Here is a 26,765-nt window from a genome sequence, read left to right on the forward strand (position 1 = left end):
AAGTATTGAAAAAAAAAATTCTATATTTATTAAAAACAAAAAAAAATAGTGCGTGTAAAACAAAAAAAAAATAAATAACCAAATAATCCCTTGACGACTGTATATCACAGGTGTGGGATTGGATGACTATGATTAGACAAATAATATATCAACGGTTAAGATTTAATCTCCTAGCATAGTCGAAGATAGTCGTCCATAGTCAATAATACTAGAATTATTATCTAAACTATGGAGATCATACTTACATCAAATTATTTTTGTACTTTTTATTTTTTTTTTTTACTTTTGCCAAAGCATTTGCTTTTGCTTTGTTTTGTTTTTTTTTTCTTTTTTTTTTAGTTTTTTTTACTTTATTGTTTTGTCCTCGCCTCTTTTGACTATAGACGGCTTTTTAAACTTGCATTGCCTTTATTCACACTAAAACCACAACACTAACTTGCATTCATCATAAGAACCAAATATTCAAATTTATACACCATATTCTCCAACAATATAAGGACCAATTGCTTCACAAACACCAAGAATGGAAACAAAAATGAAACAAATGGCTCAAAAGCTAATAATATGGCTTGAAAATAAGGTATAAGGCTCAAATGGTTAGCAAGGAGGCAAATGTAAACCCAAAACCAAAAAGATAAATTCTATCCTGAAAAAGAAAAATTACCACCCCAAAAAGATGTCTTTGTTCTTCCTAAATGGTTCGATCGCGATCTTGGGAGATAAAAGTCAAATTCTAGATAAAGTGAGCGATAGTCAAGGATCCATGTGCCGCTCAATTAAGAAATGCAGAAGGCTAGAAAAGTGAACCCTCACATGGTTGTAGAAAAAACTCATTTTTGGATTCAAATCCACCATAGGAAACAACACCATCTTACCACAAACAAGTAGACTCGGGCTTCAAGGTCCCAATAGTTCTAAACAACTACCTTTGCATACTCTATCCTAGAATCAACCGAGCATATTCTCAAACCGTGCATACCGTTACCATTTAAGAGGAAAAGCATTCGACTATACAAGTCCAAAAGTATTATGTCCAAAGCAAGAAAAAAACAAAACACATTGCAAATTTGCCTTGATAGAAACAAAGATCTTTTTAGAGTTTTGAAAATAAAAGAATATGGAAATGCATATTCAATCGTGCATGGAATATATGAATTAGCATCCCACCAAACATGATAGAATACCCTCCCCCAAGCTTGAATGAAACAATACACTCAAATCATAAATCGTAGAATCCATGGGAGGGGAAGAGAAAGAAATCAAACCAACAATATCAACACATGTCCAACAAGTCACCAACCATTAAAGAAAGAGCAAGGAAAGATATTACCAGATATAGGTGGGTGTAAATACCCGCAAATGACCCAACTAAACCTTTCAAAGCCAATTTCCTCTAAAATTGAATCTCGCTTTCCATATGCTAGCAATTGTGGTGCCAAACTCCCTTGATTCTTGATCCAAACCAATGCACTAAAGTATATCAAGTTATGTACCTAGAAATAAAAGGCACACAAACATTTCCATGAGAGAAAATCCATTCTAAAAAGAAAAAAAATGAAAGCAATAAAACACGGGTTACTTCTCGAGAAAGGCTTGCTTAAGGTCCAAGCTTGACCGCTCTAATAAATAATATTGCAATTAACACAAGAGCTTGTCAAATGCACTACTACACATCTCACAAGATAAAAGGTAGGAAAATGAGGGGAAGAGGACGTGCAACAAGGATAGTGCACACAAATGAGGAGAGAGATGCCAAGAAAATGAAGAGGAATCAAAAGAAAACTCAAGAAGAAGAAGAAGAAGAAGAAGGCAAACTCTCCTTGAAATGTTTTTGGGTGGCAAAATAACCCTTTTCCTCAATAATCGATGAGTGGGGAGCTTAAATATCACAAATAGGAAGAGGGTCCCCAATAGACTATTTGACAAAAAAAGTGAGGGACATATGAATGTAGGGAATATGGTTAAATATTCTTGAAAAAGGGACATGAGAAGAGGGAATAAGGGCAATGGTCTCACAAATGAACTCTTCCTCACTACCATGCCTCAAATCACCAACAGCATGAAAATCAATCATAGAATCCTCAAACAAAGAACACTCATGATCTCCATCTCCCTCAAACATTCAACTCCTAAGAGAAACTACATAATCCCCTCCATCACAACAACGAAAAACAACTCCTTCAACATCCTTACCGCCCAAAGTCTCAAAACCATGCATGAAAATTCATTTCAAACTCATTTCTCTCCCATGAAGCATCCTCAATGAACTCATTCAAAAGGTTATAGGTTTTCATTTGACTCTCAAAGAACACACTGAACATAACCTCAAACGAGTCCAAATACTCATGGATAGAAGAATCACAATCATGCACTTGAGATTCATCACAATCAACAAAGGAAGGAGAGCTTAGATTCACAAAATCATCCTCATCATCATCACTCTCAATTCCCTTTCCTTTACTCATATGCTCACTAATAGGATCTTCACACACTCTTGGTTGCTCAAAATCATCATCATCATCCTCAACACACACATTAGAATTACAATTTTCACAAACACGCATCAAAGATGACAATTATCTTTCTAGCTCTCCACGTCTTCTTTTTTCCTCCTCAAGACGCTCCTCACTCTTTTTCATAATCTCCAATGGACTTCTCATAGAATTAAGAATCGACTCCTTAGTAGGCCCAAGATCATTACTAAGCTCAATATGCCTAATTTGAGTTTCAAAAATAGCAATAAGAGATTCAAAAGGTGTAAAAGGTTGAAATTCAACAAAAGAAGAAGAAGTACAACCAAGATTGGAAGAACCAACATTAAAATCATGAGCATAATCATAACATTTGGGGGTGGGGGAAAATTAAGCACATGAGATCCATGATTGAGGGAATAAATCACATCACAAGAAGGCATGCTAAATAATGAAGAATATTGAAACACACCATTAGCATGAACTTGAGTATGTACCTCATCATTATGAGCCATAGGGGAAAAAGAGTTGAAAACATTCGCTCTAGGTTCAATCATGGGATCATATGACAACTCATGGGAATTCATGCTAACATAAGAAGAATCAACACATTGCATATCAATATTAGAATCATGATTACCCCTATTATAGGCATACCAAGCAAACCAAATATAAAAATCTCAAGCATCATCAATTGACAATGATCTAAATTCACCATTATACATGCTTTCAACTAAAGCCCTAGTTTGCTCATTCAAACCAAAATAACAAATCTCACAAGCCTCCCAAAGATTACAATAATTATAATCAATAATCCCTAAAGTTTATTGAAATATTCACAAAGAGGCTCATTGTCATATTGAGGAAATGAGAGACAAGCCATTTTTTTGACAACAAGAAAAGTTCAAATAAAAGAAGAGTATATACAAAAACCTAGACTCGAGCAATCAAAAACACTCAAACGTAAACGCCGTTCCCCGGCAACGGCGCCATTTTGAGAGGGGAAAACTAGGTCATTGACTAATCCTCCCTAAGCCAAACAAAATTTATAATCACTTAACAAACCTACAAGTATAGAGGTAAGTCAAGAGTCGAACAACTAGGAACGGTTTTGTTCAAGTGTTTCCAATTAACGCCTAAGCTAAGTCGAAGTTAATGAGAAAGAAGGTAACACTAATCAACTACCAAAACAAAGAATCAAACAAATAAAACACTAGGGAATGGGGATTAACAAGTAATCATGACAATTGCAACAACTTGGAAAGAACATGTCAATCAATGGTTGTGAAGACTAATGATAAGAGCTATCAAGTGGAATCAAAGAGCTATCTCCTAATCGTTAAGCTAGTGGTCTCTACGAATAACAAACTAGGAGAATCACAATCAAAACCAATCGACAATTACAATTCCTAAATCAATGGGTCATGTCATTAGAAACCACAATGCAATCTAGCATAGTTCTCAAGGCCTAATCAAATTACACACATGTAAACTTACATTAATCACTTTAATCTCAACAATCAATCAACATAATTCCCAAATTAATCACAATCAATCAATCATACAAGTTTCACCCAATCCCTAGCAAAACATCTACTCACTACAATCCATCATCTAATCAACAAACAAGTAATGAAATCAAGAATCAACAAAATATGAAGAACAACTACACTAAACAAGATTTAATCATCAAAACCAAATCAAACAAACATGAAATTAAACAAAGCAATAAAATGAGATAGAGTTAGAAATCCTCATTGATTGATTATGGAGATCTTCAACACAATTGTCACCCTTGCATCATCAATCTCTCAAATCATCATTGAAATCTCTCACTTTTTCTCTCTAAATCTACTCCTAGAACTAACCCTAAAACTAAACAGAGAAACTCTCAACTAAGCTAAAATATAATGAAAATAAAGTCTAAAAGCTTCCTTCAAAAATCGGGTCTTAAAGTGTTTTTAAGAGGCTGGAAAACGAGCTCAAAATGAACCCGGAAGCAGGGTTGCACACCCGCACAGGCAGGCTGGGCGCCCGCGCAACGTGGCCTGCACACCCTCTCCTCCTCGATCGCGCTGGCGATAAATTGGGTACGGAACGGACCTCGATTGCGCGCTCGCGCAAGATTAAGATGCGCGCCTTGGTGCATGCATGATGTTAATGGTGTGCCCCTCATGATAGTCACTAAGCATGGCAGATTCAAATGGACTTGACGGTGGGTTCAACACCATGATCTCATGAGAGCGCAAGAGCTAGAACTTAGAGCATGCCACTTTCTTACTTTTTGAGCTTTCCCAATGTTATAAGCTTACTCCAAAGGCATCTTCCAACTTATTAATTCACCAATAACAAGATCAAACTTCGTAGAATACCTACAACCACGAAAAGAGGACAAATAAAGGAGAAAACACTAGAAAAACCATAAAAACACAAAATAAGAGAGAAAAAGGAAATCAAAGAGAAAATGCAAAACACTAAGCATTTATTAATGAAGAAAGCTATGAAAAGAAGGTAAAAACAAGCTAAAAACTCATCAAATGAGTGCCACTTATGACACTCATCACTAAATTAAAGGTTACCAAGGGATAACATTCGAAAACTCTGTTAACCGTAGAGATTTAAAGAGCTAACAACATACAAACAACAAGCCAAGACCAATCCTAAGAACCTAAACATACCACAAAAAAGGGAAGTCCCCACAATTACCCGAACTCAAGAACCAAGGACACTATAAAAGGAGGCTAACACATCCCCCTAGATCCTCTAAAACCATGTTACAACACATGATATAACACAATCAACCCTAAATAGTTCAACAACAAGAGCATCTAAGAACATCCAACTTATTAAACTTTCGACTAAGAACAAAAAACACAAGGAGACCACAAACCGTACTAAAACACGAATCTAACTCCACCAAGGACGAATGGGGAAACCCAGATGGCAAGCGGATCCGCCCTAGTCACCAAGGACGAACTCATGAAATTCATGAGTAGTTTCAAGGGTGAAATCAAGGATCTGATCAGTAAAAGCAAGGTTGGCCCAAGCAAGGGTCAGTCGGCAAAGAAGACTCCTCAGGCTGAGAGGAGGAAGCCAGTTAGGGACAGGCAGCCAACTCTACATCCAAAGGAGAACGCAGCCGCAACACTTGACTAGTCCAAGATTCTTCTGCCCCATAAGGGTTCGAGTAAACCCTGCCGACAAGATCAACCGAGGGGTAACAAAAATTCTAATTTTGACGCTCGAGAAATCATTAAGCGCAGGAGAAGCCAACAGTTGTCTGAGTCAGCCTCTACTTCGAGCATTCCAGACAGCTTCAAAAATACATCTGCAAGGAATACTCAATCTTGCATGAGAGCCATACAGGCGGTAATACCGTCCATTCTAGCCCTCAATTGATTGGGAATGCACCATACGTACTCCCTATGGTCTACGGTCAGTATTCACCGCATTTCATGCAGCCGGCACTCTTTGGGGGTCAAGCGGTTTACAATGTCCAACCTTTGGACTGGCAACTCCGTCTGCCCAAACTTGGCGAACAGACTTCCACGTTCACCAAGGAGATAACCGAGGCGGCACAGCCGGCCAAGGTTAAAAATGTGTTGGTAGGTGCCTATGATGGTACCACCAACCCGGAAGACCACCTCATGGCCTACTCCAACCTTATGCACATGCAGGGGTTGGAGGACGCTATGTGGTGTCGCTGTTTCCCGGCCACCTTTAAGGGCATAGCACAACAATGGTTCGGCAACCTGCCAGTCGGGTGCATTGACAGCTTCAGGAAGCTCGCTTTCCTGTTTGCCTCCAACTTCTCGATGAACACTCCTACTAAAAAGACAAGTCTTGACTTGAGCACCACCGGCAGGGAGAGAGAGAAAGACTCCGCTCCTATGTCAAGCTGTTTAACCTGGTGAGAATCCAGATCTAGTGGCTGTCTAACGAGGTAGCTTATACAGACTTCTTCAAGGGTCTGAAGGACGGGTCGACCTTTAAGTTCGACCTTGTCCAAAAGAGGGTTTTCACCCTTCAAGAGGCGTTGATAGAGGCGGAGAGCTTTATCCAAGCTACCGACCTCTGCTCGTCTAGTCATTAGTCGGACTCCAAGAAGTCCGACAAGAAAAAAGAGAGTCAGCTGGCTCAGAAATCTAAAGAGAGAAAAAAAAGAAAAGAAGTTTGGGCAGTTGATGAGCCTGATCAGCCATCCAAAAAGAAAGAGAAAGAATTCAAGCCATATGTCTCACGGTATGAATTCAATAAAGACTGCTACACCATCTTTACAGAGGTGAAGGACTGGCTGGCCATTGAGAAGTCGAATCCTATGAAGAGTTCCGTTCAGTCGCAGAACAAGAACAAATTATGTCACTTCCATGAGGAGGTGGGCCATGACACCAACGACTGCTATAGCCTCAAGCGGACGTTGTACCGTCTAGCAGATAAGGGCTTGCTGAAGTCCTATGTTTTGAAGTTCAAAGTGGATTCTAGACGAATCCAAGGCAGTCGTCTAAGACTATCCAGCCTACTAGTAGCTCGGACACCGACAAGGATCGGGTCTACACTATAGCAGGTGGATTCGCATGTGGTGGCCTGACCATCCGGGGCACCAAGGATCATCTGAAAAAAAAATGATTCACTCGGTTGATGATGGACAGGCGTCTACTAGCGGAACATTCCCAAATGTCCTTATCACCGAGAAAGATCGGGGTAAAGTCCGCCGACCGCATGACGACCCGGTCGTCATTGAATGTAAGGTCGCCAACCAGCTGGTTGGACGGATCCTCATAGACAAGAGTAGCTCCTCTGATCTCATTAGCTACAAGTGTCTGTCCAAGCTTAGCTACAAGCTAGACAACCTGCGCGACGTCTCCCATCCACTAATTGGCTTTGGTGGAGGGGTCGTGCACCTAGTCGGACAAATTGACCTACCCATCCGGCTGGGCAGAAAGTTAAAAGGCGACATTTGATCGTCCGATTCCTGGTGGTTAAAGAGCTGACCGCCTACAACATCATTCTTGGCTGACCCGCTCTGAACGAGTGCAAGGTCATCATCATCCCAACTCTCATGCTTCACAAGTATGAAAAGGATGATGGCTCTGTAGGCTCCCTTAACGGGGATCAAAAGACGGTAAGGGAGTGTTACCTCTCAGAAGTCAAACCAACGGCTGCTGCAGCCGGACAGCCGAAGGAGCCAATTGACCTTGACGATGTCAAGGATCTTGATTTACCCCCTCCAGCAGCCGCAAAGAAAAGAAAAATTGATCAGCTGGTGGAGGTAAAGAAGGAGAGGAAATAGCAATCACTGACCTGGGAATGGTCGGATGATCTCCGTCCCCAGCCAGCTGGTGAGCACATTGATATTCCTCTGGACGACAACCGTCCAAAGCGAACTGTTAAGGTGGGGGCGGCTGCTTTTGAAAGGTTGGGTGCAGACTTGCACCTCTTGTTGAAGGAATTTAAAGACATCTTTGCCTTTGAAGTGGAAGAGATGTCAGGCATTAACCCGGATCTTGCTGTCCACAAACTCGCCGTGGATCCTAAAAAGAAGCCGATCCGGCAAAAGAAGAGAAATCACGGTGAGGAGAGAAGCAAGGCGGCAGCTGCCGAGGTTAAAAAGCTGTTGGACGCCAGTTTCATTCGGCAATGTAACTTCCCTGACTGGGTTGCAAACGTGGTGCTTGTAAAGAAGCCGAATGGTACCTGGCGCATGTGTGTAGATTACACTAACTTGAACAAGGCATGTCCAAAGGACAGTTACTCGCTTTCGAAGATCGACAGCCAGGTCAAATCTACAGCCGGGCATGCCTTGATGAGCTTCATGGATGCCTACTCCGGCTTCCACCAGATACCCCTATGGAAAAAAGATCAAGAGAAGATAGCCTTCGTCACTGATCAGGGATTATTCTGTAATACGGTGATGTCGTTTGGCTTGAAGAATGCGCCGGCTACTTTCCAACGGATGATTAATACAGTCTTTATTAATCAGATTGGGAGGAATGTAGAGGCGTATATTAATGACATGATAGTCAAATCCAAGCTGCAGACGGATCACCTTGTTAACCTCCGAGAAACCTTCACCACACTCAGGCGGCATAATGTCATGGTTAAATCCCAAAAAATGTGTTTTTGGTGTTGAGTCTTGAAAGTTTCTCGGAATCCTGATTGATCAAAGGGGGATAGAGGCTAACCCCGAGAAGATACAGGCGGTGATTGACATGAAGTCACCCCACACTTTCAAGGAAGCTCAGAGGCTTACCGGTTGTCAGGCTGCGCTTGGGAGATTCCTCAGCCGGTCAGGTGACAAGTGCTTTTACTTTTAACAAACAATCAGGAAGAAGACTAGATTTGAATGGGGAGATGATGTTGAGGCGGCCTTTCAAAAGTTGAAAGAACATTTACACTCCTTGCCAAGGCTTGTTAGCCCTCTGCCAAAGGAGACGCTTTACATGTACCTAGCAATCTCAGATCATGCCCTCAGTGCCGTTCTCCTTGCTGAGAGAGACGGTATTCAGCTCCCGGTTTATTTCATTAGCCATGTTCTTAGAAATGCTGAACTCTGGTACCCCATGGTTCAAAAATTTGGCCTTCCCCTTTACATGGCTGTTAAGAAGTTGAAACCATACTTCTTGGCACATCCGGTGGTAATCTATAAAGATCAACCCCTCAACCGGCCAATGACAACCCTAGAGTCATCCGGTAGAATGCTCAAATAGGCTATTGAAATGCAGTCTCTTGAAATCACCTACGAACCAAGTAAGGCAGTGAAGGGTCAGGCGTTTGCCGACTTCATTTTTGAAATGACAAGGCCGGTTGCTCCGGACAACCTTGATCAAGTTTGGAAGGTGCATGTAGACGGGAGCTCTACTATGAACAGTTGTGGTGCAGGTATAATCTGTCAGTCTCCGGAAGGAGATAAATATGAATATGCACTACGCTTCAAGTTCCAAGCCTCAAACAATGAGGTGGAATATGAAGCCCTGCTAGCCGGCATCCGTATGTGCAAGGCGGTGGGGGAAACAAAAATTGACGCCTGCTCTGACTCTCAGTAGGTCGTTAGCCAATACCATGGTGCGTATGAAGCCACCCATCCGGCCATGATTAAAAATTTGCAGGCGGTCAAAGCTGAAGTTGGGACACTTGAACAATTTCATCAAAGTCAAGTGCCCAGATCTGAAAACAACCAGGCGGATGCTCTGTCAAAATTGGAAGTTATGGATACGCCTCAGCCAGTCTTCTGGGAAGTTATGGAAAAATGAAGCATATCCGATGATGAGCCCATTGGAGTACTAGACCGAAGCTCTACCTGGATGGATGGCATCCGGGCTTATTTAACAGACGGCACGCTCCCTGATTCACCCCAGGAGGCGGCTGTATTGAAGAAGCGTGCTGCGAACTTCGAGATAAGCGAAGGAGAGCTCTTCAAAGCGGGGTTTTTAAAGCCTCTTTTAAAGTGCGTTACCCTAGAAAAAGGGAAAGAAGTTCTCGAAGAATCGCATGTGCGTTACTACGCTTCTCATGCAGGCGGCAGATCTTTGGCCGTCTGAGCCAGGCGGCACTATTTCTGTCCCACTCTTGAGTCAGATGCCATGGAGTTTGTTAAAAAATGTGACAAGTGTCAAAGATTTGGCAAGCTAATCCATCGGCCGGCTACTGATCTGACGGCAATCCACAGCCCTGTCCCGTTTGCTAAATGGGGCATGGACATTCTGGGTCCTTATACGCCTGCACCAGGCGAAAAGCGCTATATTCTGGTGGATGTGGATTATTTCACCAAGTGGGTGGAAGCAGAGGCGGTTAATGGCATCAAGACAAAGGATGTCATCTCCTTCATCTGGAAGAACATTATCACCTGGTTTAGGGTACTTATGTCTATGGTGTTTGATAATGGACCTCAATTTGAGACGCCTCAGCTTAAAACTTGGTTGGGAGATCAAGGGATCTTACATTGCTTTGCATCAGTCGGCCGACCCCAAGCAAACAGCCAAGTTGAAGCCTTTAATAAACTCATCTCAAACGATATCAAAAAGAAAATAGAAAGAGCAGGTGGCTTATGGGCAGATGATTTAATTCATGTCCTATGGGCCATCCGGACAACTGAAAAAGGGGCAACCGGTGAAACCCCGTTTCTCATGGTTTACGGTGCTGAAGCCGTCTTGCCCATTGAGCATTATGAGTCGACTCTACGAGTCATGCTATACGACGAAGAAGGAAACTGGGAAGCCATGCGGCTTGCATTGGACTCACTCCTGGAGCGCGGGGGCAATGCTACCTTGCGTCATGAGATTTACCGTTTGAGAATGACTCGTGCCTATAACAAGAGAGTGCACAAATGCCCCTTGAAAGTTGGGAACTTTGAGTTACGAAAAATGGAGGCAACCAGTAGGACCAATGAGCAAGGAAAACTAACTCCTAATTGGGAAGGCCCCTACCGGATATATGAGGAAGTAAGAAACGGCACCTACCGCCTGGAACTCCCGACGGCAGGCTGCTGCCCAGAACTTGGAATGTAGACAATTTGAAAAAGTACTACTTCTGAGGCTTGTAAATTTTTGTAAATAAAAAGCCTATCAATGAAAAAAGTTGCTTCTTGTTTTCAAATTGTTTAATTATCTCGTATATATACATGCGCAACAATAAAGTTACCGTCTATTCAAAACGCAGGCGGTCCATTGAGGCCAATGGCCGGATACAAATTTATTAATAAGTCTACTCTAACATGAGTGTGGCATCCGGCGACGCCCCTCCGGGTGTTATTGTCGCAGAGGGCATTCTATCGTTTGCTCTACAAGCATATGCAGACGGCAAAGATTGAACGACCTAATAGGTCAACTCATAGCTATCTGACCAAAATAGTCTAAAGAATGATTCAAGTTTAAAACCGGATGTCAAAAGACACCAGCCGATTGATAACCGAAGTTCTGATTTAGACTATTCGGCGAAATTGTACAAGTCTCCCCAATGGGGTAGTGGGACAAGTGCAATGGATTGCGGGTATCACAGACGGCCTATGAGTCGTCTAAGGACCATCTGTCAGGCGGCAATATACCGCCTGCGTTATCAAAAGAATTTAATCATATTGCGAATACCCTCAGGCGGAGTATTATGGCATTCTAGCTGATTCCCCAGCTGGGTGACTATAATATTGGTCATGTGGACGGCTGTGTACTTGGTTTGGAGCAACCACCACTGTGATTGATTAACTTAGAAACTTTCCATACTTAAAGTATCAAACCTTCCCAAGTCAATCAATCAAAGTACTGAAACCAACCACACAGCAGCAAGGGGAAAGAGTAGCCGGTGTACTGACTGCCGCATGCTTTTGATAAGATAGGCAAACTCAGACATACATAGACAAATTTAAAGAGCAAAATTTAAAATAAAGCAAACCGACCTAGTCGTTATTTTCATATATAGACCCAGTAACAAAGAGCTGGGGAGAATTGTTTAACCGGACAACCATCCGGTGGAAAAGTTGAAAATTGTTGATTTACATTAAAATACTCGGCACGCAGGCCGGAAAAAACTAAAAGTTGGCATACTGCCGCTGAAAGTTAAGGCTGATGCCGGGCCGCCTGGTCCTCCTTCTTGGAATCCTCCCCATCAGATTAGAGATCAATTGCTTCTCCTTCTTTGGGGAGCTCCTTTGTAGGCTCCTCAAGCTTAGCGTTTGCCCAAGCTTCAAAGGACTCGGGGTCCGGCTCTCCTTTCCTATACACTATGTCCTCAGCGTGTTGGAAAGCCAGAGCCCAAATGCCATAATCCTTTTTTGGGTAGAGCGCATTCCAGGCAATCCTCATCCGGGTGTCGGAGTCCTCTTCATTCTCAGTAATCAGGCGGTCTTGCTCCGCCTCAATTGTTGCTTTGATGTTCATTTGGACCTGCTCCGCATCCTTTTTCAAGCGTTCCACCTTCGCCTTGAGACTAGTATTCTTCTGGGCAACACCCTGCAAGGCCTTGAGGTCGTCCTACGCCTTCTTAAGGTTAGTCTCGGCCGTATTGGCCTTCTCCTTAGCCTCATTCAGGGCTGCAGTAAGACCTCTAATCTGATCTGTTGCATCAATTCGGCTTTAGTTTCAAGTACATTAATTGTACATTGATATTCAGCAACATCTTGAGAATCCGTAGCTGATCTAATGGCTCTCTTTACCTCCTCTCTCTTCCTGGCGTATGGCAGCTTGAGTCCATCAACCTTGAGCATAGCCTGCAGACACAAACGGTGTGAATCATGCGAGATATATTTTACCTATTTAAACAAAAGGAGGAATCATTTGTACCTCAGACAGGAGTGCAGTGATCCGTTTAACATTGAACGTCTCAATTCCTGGGATGGCATCCTTCTCCTTCTTGGGGACGGCCGCCGGCATGGACTTGGCGTGCGCCTACACGTCCGGCCATCGGAGGGATTGATCTGCAACATATGTGAAAGGGGGTGAGTGAGCTATATAGGAGGCACCAGCTTGAAGCCGGCTGTCTGACGAAAAGGTCTGTTGAGAGTGAGATTTCACTCGCAAGGGCAATCCCAGCTCAAGCGGAGATTCGAAAGGATTGTATGTACCTTTAGAAGCCTGTGGGTTTTCACTCCCCACAGGCGTAGAGAGGCCGGATAGGACCATGTCGAAGCCCACTCTGAAGCCTCCGACAGTAACGTTCCTCCTCCCGATGCGCAGGTAGTGTTTCCAAGAAGAGCTTTCTGGGCCCGTCTTACCTGAAGCTGCCTTGGCAGACTTTGCAGGCTTGGTTGGAGTGGAGGCAACGTCGTCCCGTCCCCGCTTGAAAAGGTTCTTGGTGAATGACCTAGGAGCCTCTCCACCCTGCAAGTAAAGATGCGTTAAGTATACAACCGGCAATACCTATTTGAAAATCAGGTCAGGGGGCAGACGTTTCCTTACCTCAGCCTTTAGCTTGGCGGCTTTAGCCTCCGCCAAGTCCTTTCGGATTTGGGCAGAAGACCGTTTGGGGGTTTTATCGCATGTGACCATTTTCAATGCTTCTTATGCAAAAATAATAAGCAAACACTTGAGTACAAAATCATAGTTGGTTAACAAAATAAATAGTACAAACGGCATTTCGCCGGATGTGTAGCAAACATACGCTTTGAAAACATTGTGCTTAACCCGCAGGCGGACAAGAACTCCTTGTCTCTAACCCATGCGCACATGGGAATCCAGTTATTGGGAACCTTTATTACCTCACCGGTTGAGAGAGTCTCTGGCCTGAGCTCAAAGAACTTGGTTTCCATAATCTTGTCATAATCATCCCCTGGGATCCGGGGAAGGGCGCATTTGCGACCCAGAAGGTCGGGCTTTTTATTATACCGGCGGAACTCCCAGTTTTCATGACGGATGGGGGCAGACATCAAATAGAAACGATATTTCCAATCGTCATATTTGGACACCATGTCCAAGGTCATTTGATATTGAGGGAGGGTGGTCTATGTGTACCACGCTCTCCACCCGCCTGGGTTGCGACTGAGATAGTGCATATGAGCAAACGCCTCCCAGTCGGAGTTCAAATTCTGCATTTCGCAGGCGGCAACATACCCAAAAATGTTAGCCCACAAGTTTGGGGATAACTGCCAGACGCCCAGGCCATAACCCCTAAGTATGGCCTGGGCGTCCCCGAGCCTGATGCAGACACTCCCCCGTCTCTATCTTCAGGGCCAGCCTCATCTAGTTCCATTAGGGAGCCGGCTTCCTCACCGTCACTACCCTCTACTTCACCTAAGATTGTATCACTTGGGGTTCTAGGGATCCCAGACGGGGAATATTCCCCTGACTCTTCTCTACTCTCTAATCCCTCAACCGGGGTAATTTCGATAGACGGCACTTCCAATGTATCGTCTCTTCGACGCCGTCTGGAGGCTGTTTGTTTAGTTATGGCCATCGTGTCCTGCACAGACACATAGATGGTCGGTTGGGGAGTACAAAATTGCTCCATGCACCCAGAGCCGGCAGTCCCAGTCCTAGACTCGGCCATACTAGGAGGAGACCAGCTGACTACTAACCTAGGCCGTGCCGTGTGTGTTGGTGATGAACCCATTTATTGAATAAAATGATACAAATGAAAAGAATGAGATGAAGGGAGTAGAGGCGGTACCTTTGTCCTTGAGAGAGGGGCAAGCGGTGATGACCGGCTGAGAAATGCCGCTGAAGACGACCTTGCTTATGTGGGGCACAGGCGGTTGTCAAACCGGCTGGGGCAAGAGGAAAAGAAGCAAAGTTTGTATTTACACACAGACGGTGGTCAGAGTTTCTCTCTCTAAAATGTTTTGGAAACGTCCAAAACAAGGGGGTAAAAACGTGTATTTATAGAGGGGTAAATACAGGGGCATTTTTGTAATTCCCCTCGAAATGTGAAAAGTTAAAATTTCACAATAAAAAAAATTAAATTAATTAATTATTTTGGCTGAGTGACACGTGTCACAGATGCCACGTAGCATGCCACGTCACATCTGTGAGGGCAAATGTTTTGGGTAATTTTACCCATGCCGCGTGGGCCAACCAGATCGTGACTCGTGTCATACCCTGATTGGTCCAAATCGGACCAATCTCCATTTGACACGTGTGACTCCCAGAATCTGGGAGAAAAAGGCGGCCCTCAAGGCCCCAAATCCCAAAAAAGCCGTAATTCGGCATAGCCGAACAGGATTAGGTCAGAGTGACCTAATCAGGGGTACATTTCCCAATGACCCTATAAATAGGGAGATTTCCCCCATTTTAGGGGCACCTACAATTAATTACAGCATACCCTACATCCTCTTACATCAGAGAAACACCTAATCTCGGAATCCGAGAAGATCTCACCTAAATTTACGCATCTTTTTTCTACTCTCATTCAAGTACTAGCTTGATCGTCGGAGGCGGAGCTCCAACCACCCGGAGTCTCTGTTGTTTTGCAGCTACAGGCGCAATTGGATCAGTCTCTAAGCTGTAACTCTCCCGAGGGACAAAAACACCCAAAACAATTTGGATAATGTAACACCATAAATATTAATGCACACAAGAACATGATTATTTCTAACTTATATGCCCAAATTCTTTACTACGCAATCTCACCAACATGCTTTTAAAAGCTTTTTAACACATAATACTTACCTCAATCCTTGCTTTCCTACAAAATGAACAAACTAAAAAAAAATATTTTTGACTCCTCTTAAATAAAATTTTCAAAAATAAGCATCAGAAGACCAAAAATTTCGACCCCCTTTTAAAGAAAAAAAAATTCGGATATCCCTTTACTAAAAAAAAGATTTCGTACCTCTCTCATAAAAAAAAATTCGGATTTTTAATTTAATCAAATAAAATATTTGATCTTCTCCAAAAAAAAATTAAATAAAATAACTCTCTTTATAAATCCACAATTAAATAAGTACTTGGCCAAATTTTTCAAAATAAAACACTTTAAAACGCATTTTTGGCTGGTAATAAAATCTCAACCAAAGCTCCAAGATACCACTTTGTAACACCTTAGAAATTTATTTCTTTTAAAATACCTGTTTTGCTCTATTAAAAACTCAAAATAGGAAATCTAAGACATTACCGCCACCGTGAAAATGGCTAAGGCAACTATCAAAGACACACGGCGGAAGACTATCTTTAAAAACATTCAAAACGACTCAACTTAAAAGTCAACCAACGAAAGTAAAGTCAAACCAAAGTAAAATAAGGTCAACCTACAACTTGGAATCATTGCGAGCCCTTAACAAAACCGTACCAATTCAAAACCTTTGCGTTAGTCTCACAAACATAATATAATAAAATAATTAAAGTAATATACACATCATAGACTTATGGAAACTAGTATGATTCGCTCTTCACTCATGCCCATCGTGAATATGCTTCATCACCTTAAAAGCTTCTCTCTACTTGTTTCCACTACTCTCCATTAAAAATGCGTCATCATAGGGCCAAGGTAAAGACAAGGCCAACAAACACACAAACACACAATCAGCAAAGCTGAGTACATAAGCGTAATTAAACACACTAATATGCTTTCACCTATCAACACACAACTTACCTCGTTGCACCTGTTTACAAGCACACAACATAGAACAAGACTTCTCAACTAAGTAATTAATAATTTATTTAGTATTGATTACGCATCAAACGGGTTTCCCCCCTAACCTGCCCTAATAAAGGGGTACTAACACGGGTGCTAACTGTGCCAGTATAAAACAACCACTCGTAAGTGGCGGAATTCCTGTGCATAATAATAAAAGGAAAATACAGCGTCATGTACTCCCAGTAGAATTTATGGTTAAATATAAAACCCCATAACTTCCCCCATATGTTCATACTCAAGGTGTATACGTTCCAAGAGTTTTGGTGCGTAATCTCTTTCACTTTACGTTATTTACATATTATTAAACTTGGTGATGACTCTCAAACCATAACATAATCAAACATTATAATTATCCAAACAACTAAACATTCCAATTTAATTCTTAAATAATTAGTGACCACATAATATTTAATGTTGAACCCTTTTTAAATCTACCTCGGTGTCAAAGACTCCTTAAACGCATAATGCGTCGTAATTCCTTCCCCGCGGTGTTATAAACACCTTAAGTGCACTAAGGCACCAACATATAATTTCTTCCTCGTGTACATAAACACTTACATAGCTCCTTTCTCATGCTTATAGCATCAATAAAAATTATATGAACCATAATAAAATTTCTTTTTAATATTCCAAACCAAATTAAACAATTAGTTTAATTAAACATGCTCTCTATCATGCCAATAATAAAAGTGTGGTTCACATGCCTAAAATAGTTATTTCCATTCAATAATCCATCACAAATAAATCATGCTTCATAATTCAATCACCAATATCAACCAATTCACAATTTCCAATCGTAATCTAGCATGATACTACTTAGGATTAAATAATCAAGCCTAGCATGTTACTACATCAACAAAAATATGCTAAGTACGCGAACATACCTCGTATACGATCTTAAAATCACCACAACTAGTAGAAATCGCTTACTTTAAAGTCTCCTACAAACCAAAATCATAATATGGCATTAAAATCTACTCCACACAAATTTCCAACAATATATAATCTTATTAAATCACTCATAATTTAATAAAAATAAGCTAAAAATTAATTTAAAACCTCATACTTTGATCCCAATTAATAGGTAGTCAAAATTCCTTCAAGAAACTTAATTTTGTTATAAAATATGTTAATAATGAATGGTCATTATAGCTTGTAAATATCACTTTTATGACTATCTTAAGTATGGTGGTAATAGCACCCTTGTAATCCTCCTTTGTCATTAGGTCACATTAACCCTCTCATGAATGGACTCTTCATTGTCCATACATGTTACAATGTTCACATCTTGTATATATATAGATGGTCATGAAATGGATGAATATAGACATAACACAATTACCATCTACATATCTCTCTCCAATCTTCTCCTTTTTCCCTTATTTTATAATACGTTATCAGCACCATATCGGGTACCATATCCTAATGATGAAAAGGATTAATGTGAGTACCATATCGGGTAGTACAAATATCATTGAGGGCTCCGGAAGAGCCACTATAAAATTGCCTTTGGGAACTGAAATTAAAATAATTGATGCTTTATACTCCCCATTGTCTTAAAGAAATTTATTAAGTTTTCAGGATATTCGCAACAATGGTTATCATATTGAGACAATCAATGAAGAAAATAGCGAATTCCTTCAAATCACAAATATAACTCAAGGCACAAAACATGTTTTGGAGAAACTACCTACATTCTCTAGTGGTTTGTACTACACAAAAATCAATACTATTGAAACTCATGCTATAGTAAACCAGAAGTTTACTGATAATTTTATTGTTTGGCATGACCGGTTAGGCCATCCCGGTTCAACAATGATGCGAAAAATAATTACGAATTCATGTGGACATTCTTTGAAGAGCCAGCAGATTCTTCATAATAATTTTTCATGTGCTGCTGGCTCAGTAGGCAAGTTAATAATTCACCCATCACCAACTAAAATTAATTTTGAATCAATTAGTTTTCTGGAACGTATACAAGGAGATATTTGTAGGCCCATACATCCCCCATGTGGACCATTTAGATATTTTATGGTTTTAATTGATACATCAACTAGATGGTCACATGTGTCCTTGTTATCAACTCGTAACCTGGCGTTTGCGAGATTACTTGCCCAATTGATTAAGTTACGGGCACATTTTTCGGATACTCCTATTAAGACTATTCGGCTTGATAATGCTGGTGAATTTACATCTCAAGCTTTCAATGATTATTGCATGTCCATTGGGATAAATGTTGAACATCCTGTAGCACATGTTCATACACAAAATGGTCTGGCTGAGTCATTAATTAAACGTCTTCAGTTAATTGCTAGACCGTTGCTTATGAAATCCAATCTCCCAATTTCTGCTTGGGGACATGCAATATTACATGCAGCAACACTAATTCGCATTAGGCCAACAAGTTATCATAAGTTCTCCCCATTACAATTGGTTTATGGTCAGGAACCAAATATTTCCCATCTAAGAATTTTTGGATGTGCGGTTTATGTTCCAATAGCTCCACCACAATGCTCTAAGATGGGTCCTCAAAGGAGGTTGGGAATATATGTTGAGTTTGAATCCCCGTCAATAATTAAATATCTTGAGCCTACAACAGGGGATTTATTTACGGCTCGTTTTGCAGATTGTCATTTTAACGAGTCACTTTTCCCAACATTAGGGGGAGAAAAAAGAGAGCTGGAAAAGGAAATTAAATGAAATGAATTATCATTATCCCATCTTGATCCTCGAACTAAACAATGTGAACTGGAAGTTCAAAAGATAATTCATTTGCAAAGTTTAGCGAATCAATTGCCAGACTCGTTTGCTGACCTAAAAAGAGTGACCAAGTCACATATTCCAGCTGTAAATGCTCCATTTAAAATAGATGTCTCGGAAGGACAAAATAAATTTGCTAATGAGTCTAAACCACGTCAGAAACGTGGAAGGCCAATAGGTTCCAAAGATAAGAATCCTCGGAAAAGAAAAGGAGCATTGATTGATGATGGTCAAATTGAAGAAACAATTTCCGAAGGATCTCCAGAAGAGAATTTAGACATGGTACAGGAAGAAATTCAGGTACCTGATAATGAAGAAATTTCAACAAATTATATCATGTCTGGAATTACATGGAACCGAAATCAAATCGACGTCGATAATGTTTTTGCATGCAATGTAGCATTAGATGTCATGGATAATAATGAGGATCATGAACCAAAATCCATTGAAGAATGTAGACAAAGAAATGATTGGCCAAAATGGAAAGAAGCAATTGAAGCAGAATTAAAATCTCTTGAAAAAAGAGAAGTATTCGGACCTGTAGTCCGTACACATGAAGGTGTAAAGCCAGTGGGATATAAATGGGTCTTTGTGCGAAAGAGAAATGAAAAGGGTGAAGTTGTAAGATATTAGGCACGCTTAGTTGCACAAGGATTCTCACAAAGACCTGGTATTGATTATGAGGAGACGTATTCTCCTATGGTGGATGCAACTACTTTTAGATTTTTGATTAGTCTGGCAATAAGAGAAAGACTTGACTTACGTTTGATGGATGTAGTCACAGCTTATTTATATGGCCCACTGGATAATGACATTTACATGAAGCTCCCAGAAGGATTCAAACTGCCAGAAGCAGCAAAATCTAGTTCTCGAGAACATTTCTGTATTAAATTGAACAAATCTCTTTATGGATTGAAACAATCTGGGCGTATGTGGTATAACCGTCTAAGTGAGTATTTGTTAAAAGAAGATTATAAGAATGATCCTATCAGCCCATGTATTTTTATAAAGAAATTTAGATCAGGATTTGTTATAATTGTGGTGTATGTTGATGACTTGAATATCATTGGAACTCCTGAAGAGATTTCAGTGACTGTCAATTATTTAAAGAAAGAGTTCGAAATGAAAGATCTTGGAAAGACAAAATTCTGCTTGGGGTTACAAATAGAGCACCTAGAGAATGGAATCCTTGTGCATCAATCAACATACATAGAAAAGGTTCTTAAAAGATTCTATATGGATACAGCACATCCATTGAGTAGCCCTATGGTTGTAAGATCTCTTGAAGTAGATAAAGATCCATTCCGACCTCGGGAAAATGATGAAAAGATTCTTGGTCCTGAAGTACCATATCTTAGTGCAATTGGAGCGCTAATGTACCTTGCAAGTCATACACGACCCGACATATCATTTTTAGTTAATTTATTAGCAAGGTTTAGTTCATGTCCAACCCAGAGGCATTGGAATGGAATAAAACATTTACTTCGTTATCTTCAAGGTACGAAGGATATGGGTTTATTTTTCCCAAAGTTGTCCAAAGAAAATTTGATTGGTTTTGCAGATGCAGGTTATTTATCTGATCCTCATAATGGTCGATCACAAACTGGATATGTGTTCACATATGGTGGTACTGCCATTTCTTGGCGTTCCATGAAACAAACCATTGCAGCTACTTCTTCCAATCATTCTGAGATTTTAGCAATTCACGAGGCTAGTCGTGAATGTGTATGGTTAAGGTCGGTAATTCAACACATAAAAGAAGTTTGTGGTTTATCATCTGGGAAGGAGGCACCGACAACTTTATATGAGGATAATGCAGCTTGTATTGCTCAACTTAAGGAAGGATACATCAAAGGCGACAGAACAAAGCACATCTTACCCAAATTTTTCTTCACTCATGATCTTCAGAAAAATGGAGATATAAAAGTATTGCAGATTCGTTCAAGTGAGAATTTAGCAGACTTATTCACTAAGGCTCTTCCGACAGCAACATTTAAAAAGTTAGTTTATCGTATTGGATTGTGTCGTCTCAAAGATCTTCAGTGATATTATAATGAGGGGGAGTAATTGCGCGCTGTACTCTTTTTCCCTTATCCATGGTTTTTTCCCACAGGGTTTTTCCTGGAAAGGTTTTTAATGAGGCAGCATATATGCGCATTATTCTATTTTAAGATAATAACCATCCAAGGGGGAGTGTTATAAAATATGTTAATAATGAATGGTCATTATAGCTTGTAAATATCACTTTTATGACTATCTTAAGTATGGTGGTAATAGCACCCTTGTAATCCTCCTTTGTCATTAGGTCACATTAACCCTCTCATGAATGGACTCTTCATTGTCCATATATGTTACAATGTTCACATCTTGTATATATATAGATGGTCATGAAATGGATGAATATAGACATAACACAATTACCATCTACATATCTCTCTCCAATCTTCTCCTTTTTCCCTTATTTTATAATAAATTTTTAGCATACTAACAAAAATTTCTAGCAATATTAATTCATGACAACTTGCTGTAATTATACTTTAAAACCCTTAAATTAAAGGTTTAAACCACCCTAAATCATTGTAGACACCTAATTGTGTCTCCCCAAAAACCAAACCCAATGATGAATATCATTCACGTTATTTGATTATCGAATAAGGTAAAATGTGAAAGTCTTTTGTTGTGGTCGTTTTAATAAAAAATATTTCGTTCTGTTTTCGAAAATATTTCTTTTTGTACTCTATTTATGGAAAATGTCCAATCCAGTTTAGTTTGGTCCATGATAAGGGTCCAATAATAGTATAGTTGGTGCTCGAAAAGAGCTTTCCAACAATATTATAAGTCCAATTCCGATGAATAATGAGGAAGTAATGGCCAAAATACTAAATTGGGCCTGAAATGAGTTTCATATACGACCCAATGATCAAGTGGAGGGCCCATTAATTAATATTTCTAAAGTCATTAGGATTGATTTTAATCTTCTAGAATATCTAGAAGGTTATTTTGATGTTCTAGTAGGATTAGGATTAATAATTATATCTTTTGGAAAAATAAAGAATTTTATTTGGAATAAAACATGTGTTTTGGAAGATTAAATCTGATTTTTAAAAGATAAGTACGGAATTTTAAAAATTCTAATTTAATTAGATTAAGGATTCCGTATAGATTTTAGATAACGCGTTCTCCATCGCGAAACGACAGGACCATCGTGTCACAATGGAGCCTGTCGCGCGGCGATAGACCCTGTCGCGCCACGATGGGAGTAGTTTTACTCCGAATCGAATTCGATCTTTTTCTGATCGTTTCGGGACTTTTTTCTCTATAAATAGGGTCTTTTCCCCGTTTTCAATCATCAACAATCCTCATCTCTTCTCTCTCTTTAAGCTAGAAGCTTATTCTTTCCTTCTCTTTTTTGATTTCTAAGCCTAGCCTTTTCAAAATACAATATTCCTCATTTACGAGACTTAGACACATCTAGCCAAGTTCGAAGTTGCCTTCACCCTAGACGTGAAAGGTTGATAATTTCTGAGGTTTTGGTCCCAAATCCCTTTTTCAATTATTTAAATTAATTGTTTGATTTAATATTTTCCTTGAAGTTACTAACGTGTCTATTGTTTTGATAAAAAGAGATACGAGGCAAGAAAGTAAGTAATTAGATTACTTCTTAATTATTCTTTTGATATAGAAATCATGTTTATATTATTTTAATTCCTAGTATCATGTTAGGATGTTGTTTATTGCTTTCTAGTATCATGCTTAGGTTGCTTCTTATTTCTTCTATCATGTTAGTATCATGTAAGGGTTGAAGATTTGATCTTTGATGCTTAGTGACATGCTAAGATTTGTTATTAATCATGTTAGTATCATGCCTAGGATCTTGCTAATAATATTATTATGCTTTGATGAGATTATGGTGAGGATGATTTGTTGTGTCAATATTACTATGTTGCTTGATATATTATTGTTATAGCTTGATCACGCCCTCTCTTGCAGGATTATAGGGAATTTGTACTTGAAATCACACTTAATAAGATAATTAATAATTTTATTTAGGCTAATATGATTTTAATTCAAGTGATCGCCAATAATAGATTTGTTTGTGCATTAATATTCAACCAACATAGATTAAACAGGTTTAGGATTAATATATTGATTGTATGTTAGTCAGAAAGCACACATGAATATGAGAAGAATATAAGTAGAGGCCTATTTTTAGGGCATGTTCAATCTCTTTTAGTTTGGATTTGTACCTTCATCCCCCAATCCAATCATGGTTCAGGACCACTATACAGTTAGCGATCTCATGGATCGTGAAGGGTTGTAACCTTCACCCTGTGAACGGTTTACAAGTTCCTAAAACTTGTTGGCGACTCTTTTGCTCTAGCTTCCTTCCCTTTGGACGCCACCATGTTTAAGTGTATGATCACAGTGGGGTTCAAGTGCGAGATGCTTGAAATATTCCGTACAATCATATACCTTCAATAATCAATTCTTTATAAATCTAGGGTTTCAAAAATTTGGGCTTTTTAATTAGATTTAAAATCTGAAAATTAATTTACATCATACTTAAAATCAATCATCATAAAACCATAACTTATAATTACATTTAGGATTAAACACAAGAAAAATAAAAAGAATAAATTCTTTTTTTTTAGAGGGAGGTCGAACAACAGCAACAGCCACCACGGCACGACAGGGCTGCTGCCGCGCCCTGCCGGTGCCGCCGCGGCTGCTGGCCGTTGTGCCGATGGCTGTGGTGGTGGCCGGTGGTGTGTGTGGTGGTGGCAGACCGTGCATAAAGGGGAAGGGGAAAAGAAAGAAAAAGAAATGAAAATAAAGGAGAAGGTAGAGAAAGTTTACCTTGGGTATTCTCCACTCTGGGCAAAGTTTAATTTGCCCAAGTGTTGAATATTTATACCCCTTTCTCTAGAAACCCTTCTTACCTAAAATTTCCCTTTTTAATCTTTCCTAATCCCTTTCCTAATAAAATAATACTAAAATAAAACTTTCCTATATTAAATCCCAACTTAATAAAATAATTAATTAAATAAAACTTTCCTTTTATAAAATATTTCCAAACTTATTTAAAATAAATAATTAAAATGCCATAAATAATTCATTTCAAATTATTTAAATACCTCACAAAATACTTATTTAAAGTAAAATACGTATAAAAATACGGGGTATTACAATCTATCCCCCTTAAAAGAAGTTTCGTCCCAAAACTTAGGAAATGAAATTCAAACTTTTTCCTCACTTTGTATAATATTGCTATGCTTTTTGTCATACCTCTACCTTTTTGTGTCTCTTTGAGAACACAATTACTAAAAGTACTCGTTAAAATTGTGCAAAAAGCACAAAAATAACTAAAAATATAGGGGAAAAGCGTGAAATTTTCTACCGTATTCTACCCCCCTTAAAGAAGACGAGTTACGTCCCTGTAACTCAACATACTTGAAACAACGCTGGGTATTTCTTTTTCATTTCAACCTCGACTTCCCAAGTGGCTTCTTCATATTCTTGGTTAGACCATAACACTTTCACAATCTTAACATTCTTATTGCGTGTACTATGCACTTTACTGTCAAGAATCTTGACGGGTCTTTCCTCATAGGTTAAGCTTTGGTCTAACTCAATGGTTTCAGGTTGTAACACATGAGACTTATCAAGGATATATCTTCTCAATTCAGACACATGAAATACATCATGCATTTTATTTAGTTCCATAGGTAAGGCCAACCTATAAGCTACTTTGTCTATCCTTTGCAGTATCTCATATGGGCCGATATACTTTTGACTAAGCTTTCCTTTCTTTCCAAACCTCATCACTCCCTTCATTGGTGACACCTTTAACAACACTTTATCTAACTTCAAACTCTTCTTCTCTACGCTTCAAATTTGCTTAGCTCTTTTGGCGATCTTGATCTGCTTGAATTTTAGCTTGAATTTCCTTTACTTGCTTCATTGTATCGTCAATCATTTGAGGCCCTAGAATCATTGTTTCACTTATGTCGTTCCAAAAAATGGGACCACGACACTTTCTTCCATACAAAGGCTCAAATGGAGCCATTCCTATGCTTGCATGATAACTATTATTATAGGAAAATTCAATCAAATCCAAGATAGCTTCCCATCCCCCTTGGAAGTCTATAACACAAGCTCTCAACATGTCCTCCAAGGTTTGAATGTTCTCTCGGTTTGTTCATCTGTGGCAAGGTGAAACGATGTACTCATCTTAAGTGTTGTACCAAAGTTTTCCTTTACATTTTTCCAGAATTTTGAAAGTAACTTGGAATCTCTATCGGACACAATATCCTTTGGAACTCCATGTAACCTCACAACATTTTTTATGTAAGCTTTTGCAAGTTGCTCCATCTTCCAAGTCTCCTTCATTGGTATGAACACTGCAGATTTTGTAAGTCTGTCCACCACTACCCAAATGGTGTCATTTTCACTCTTTGACTTTGGGAGGCAAGTCACAAAGTCCATTGAAATACAATCCCACTTCCATCCAAGAATTTCCAATGATTGCACAGTCCCTTGGGTTCTCTTGTGCTCTATCTTCACCTTTTGACAAGTCAAACACTTAGCTACAAATTCCGCAACTTCATTCTTCATTCTAGGACACCAATACACCTAAATCTAGGGTTTATAATCAATTATTTATAAATCTAGGGTTTCAAAAATTGGGGCTTTTTAATTAGATTTAAAATCTGAAAATTAATTCACTTCATACTTAAAATCAATCATCATAAAACCATAACTCATAATTAGATTTAGGATTAAACACAAAAATAATAAAAAGAATATTTTTTTTTTCAAGGGGGAGCCGAACAGCAGCAGCAGCCACCAAGGCACGGCTGGGCTGCTGTCGCGCCCTCCCGGTGCCGTCGCGGCTGTTGGTCGATGTGCCGATGGTTGTGGTGGCGGCCGGTGGTGTGTGTGGTGGTGGACGGCCGTGCAAAAAGGGGAAGGGGAAAAGAAAGAAAAAGAAAAGAAAATAAAGGAGAAGGGAGAGAAAGTTTACCTTGGGTATTCTCCACTCTGGGCAAAGTTTAATTTGCCCAAGTGTTGAATATTTATACCCCTTTCTCTAGAAACCCTTCTTACCTAAACTTTGTCTTTTTAATATTTCCTAATCCCTTTTCTAATAAAATAAAATTAAAATAAAGCTTTTCTAAATTAAATCCAACCTAATAAAATAATTAATGAAATAAAACTTTCCTTTTATAAAATATTTTCAAACTTATTTAAAATAAAGAATTAAAATGCCATAAATAATTCATTTTAAATTATTTAAATACCTCACAAAATACTTATTTAAAATAAAATATGTATAAAAATACGGGGTATTACAGATACTAACTTTTCACTCTGCCCTTCTCATTTTTATGTAATAACTAGTATTTTATCCGCGCGATGCAACTTGATATTTTCATATATTTCAATCATGTAGAAGAAAAAGTATTCAAAATTAACACT

This window comes from Chenopodium album, chromosome 10 (assembly GCF_948465745.1).
Source record: "Chenopodium album chromosome 10, dcCheAlbu1.1, whole genome shotgun sequence".
NCBI lineage: Eukaryota > Viridiplantae > Streptophyta > Magnoliopsida > Caryophyllales > Amaranthaceae > Chenopodium > Chenopodium album.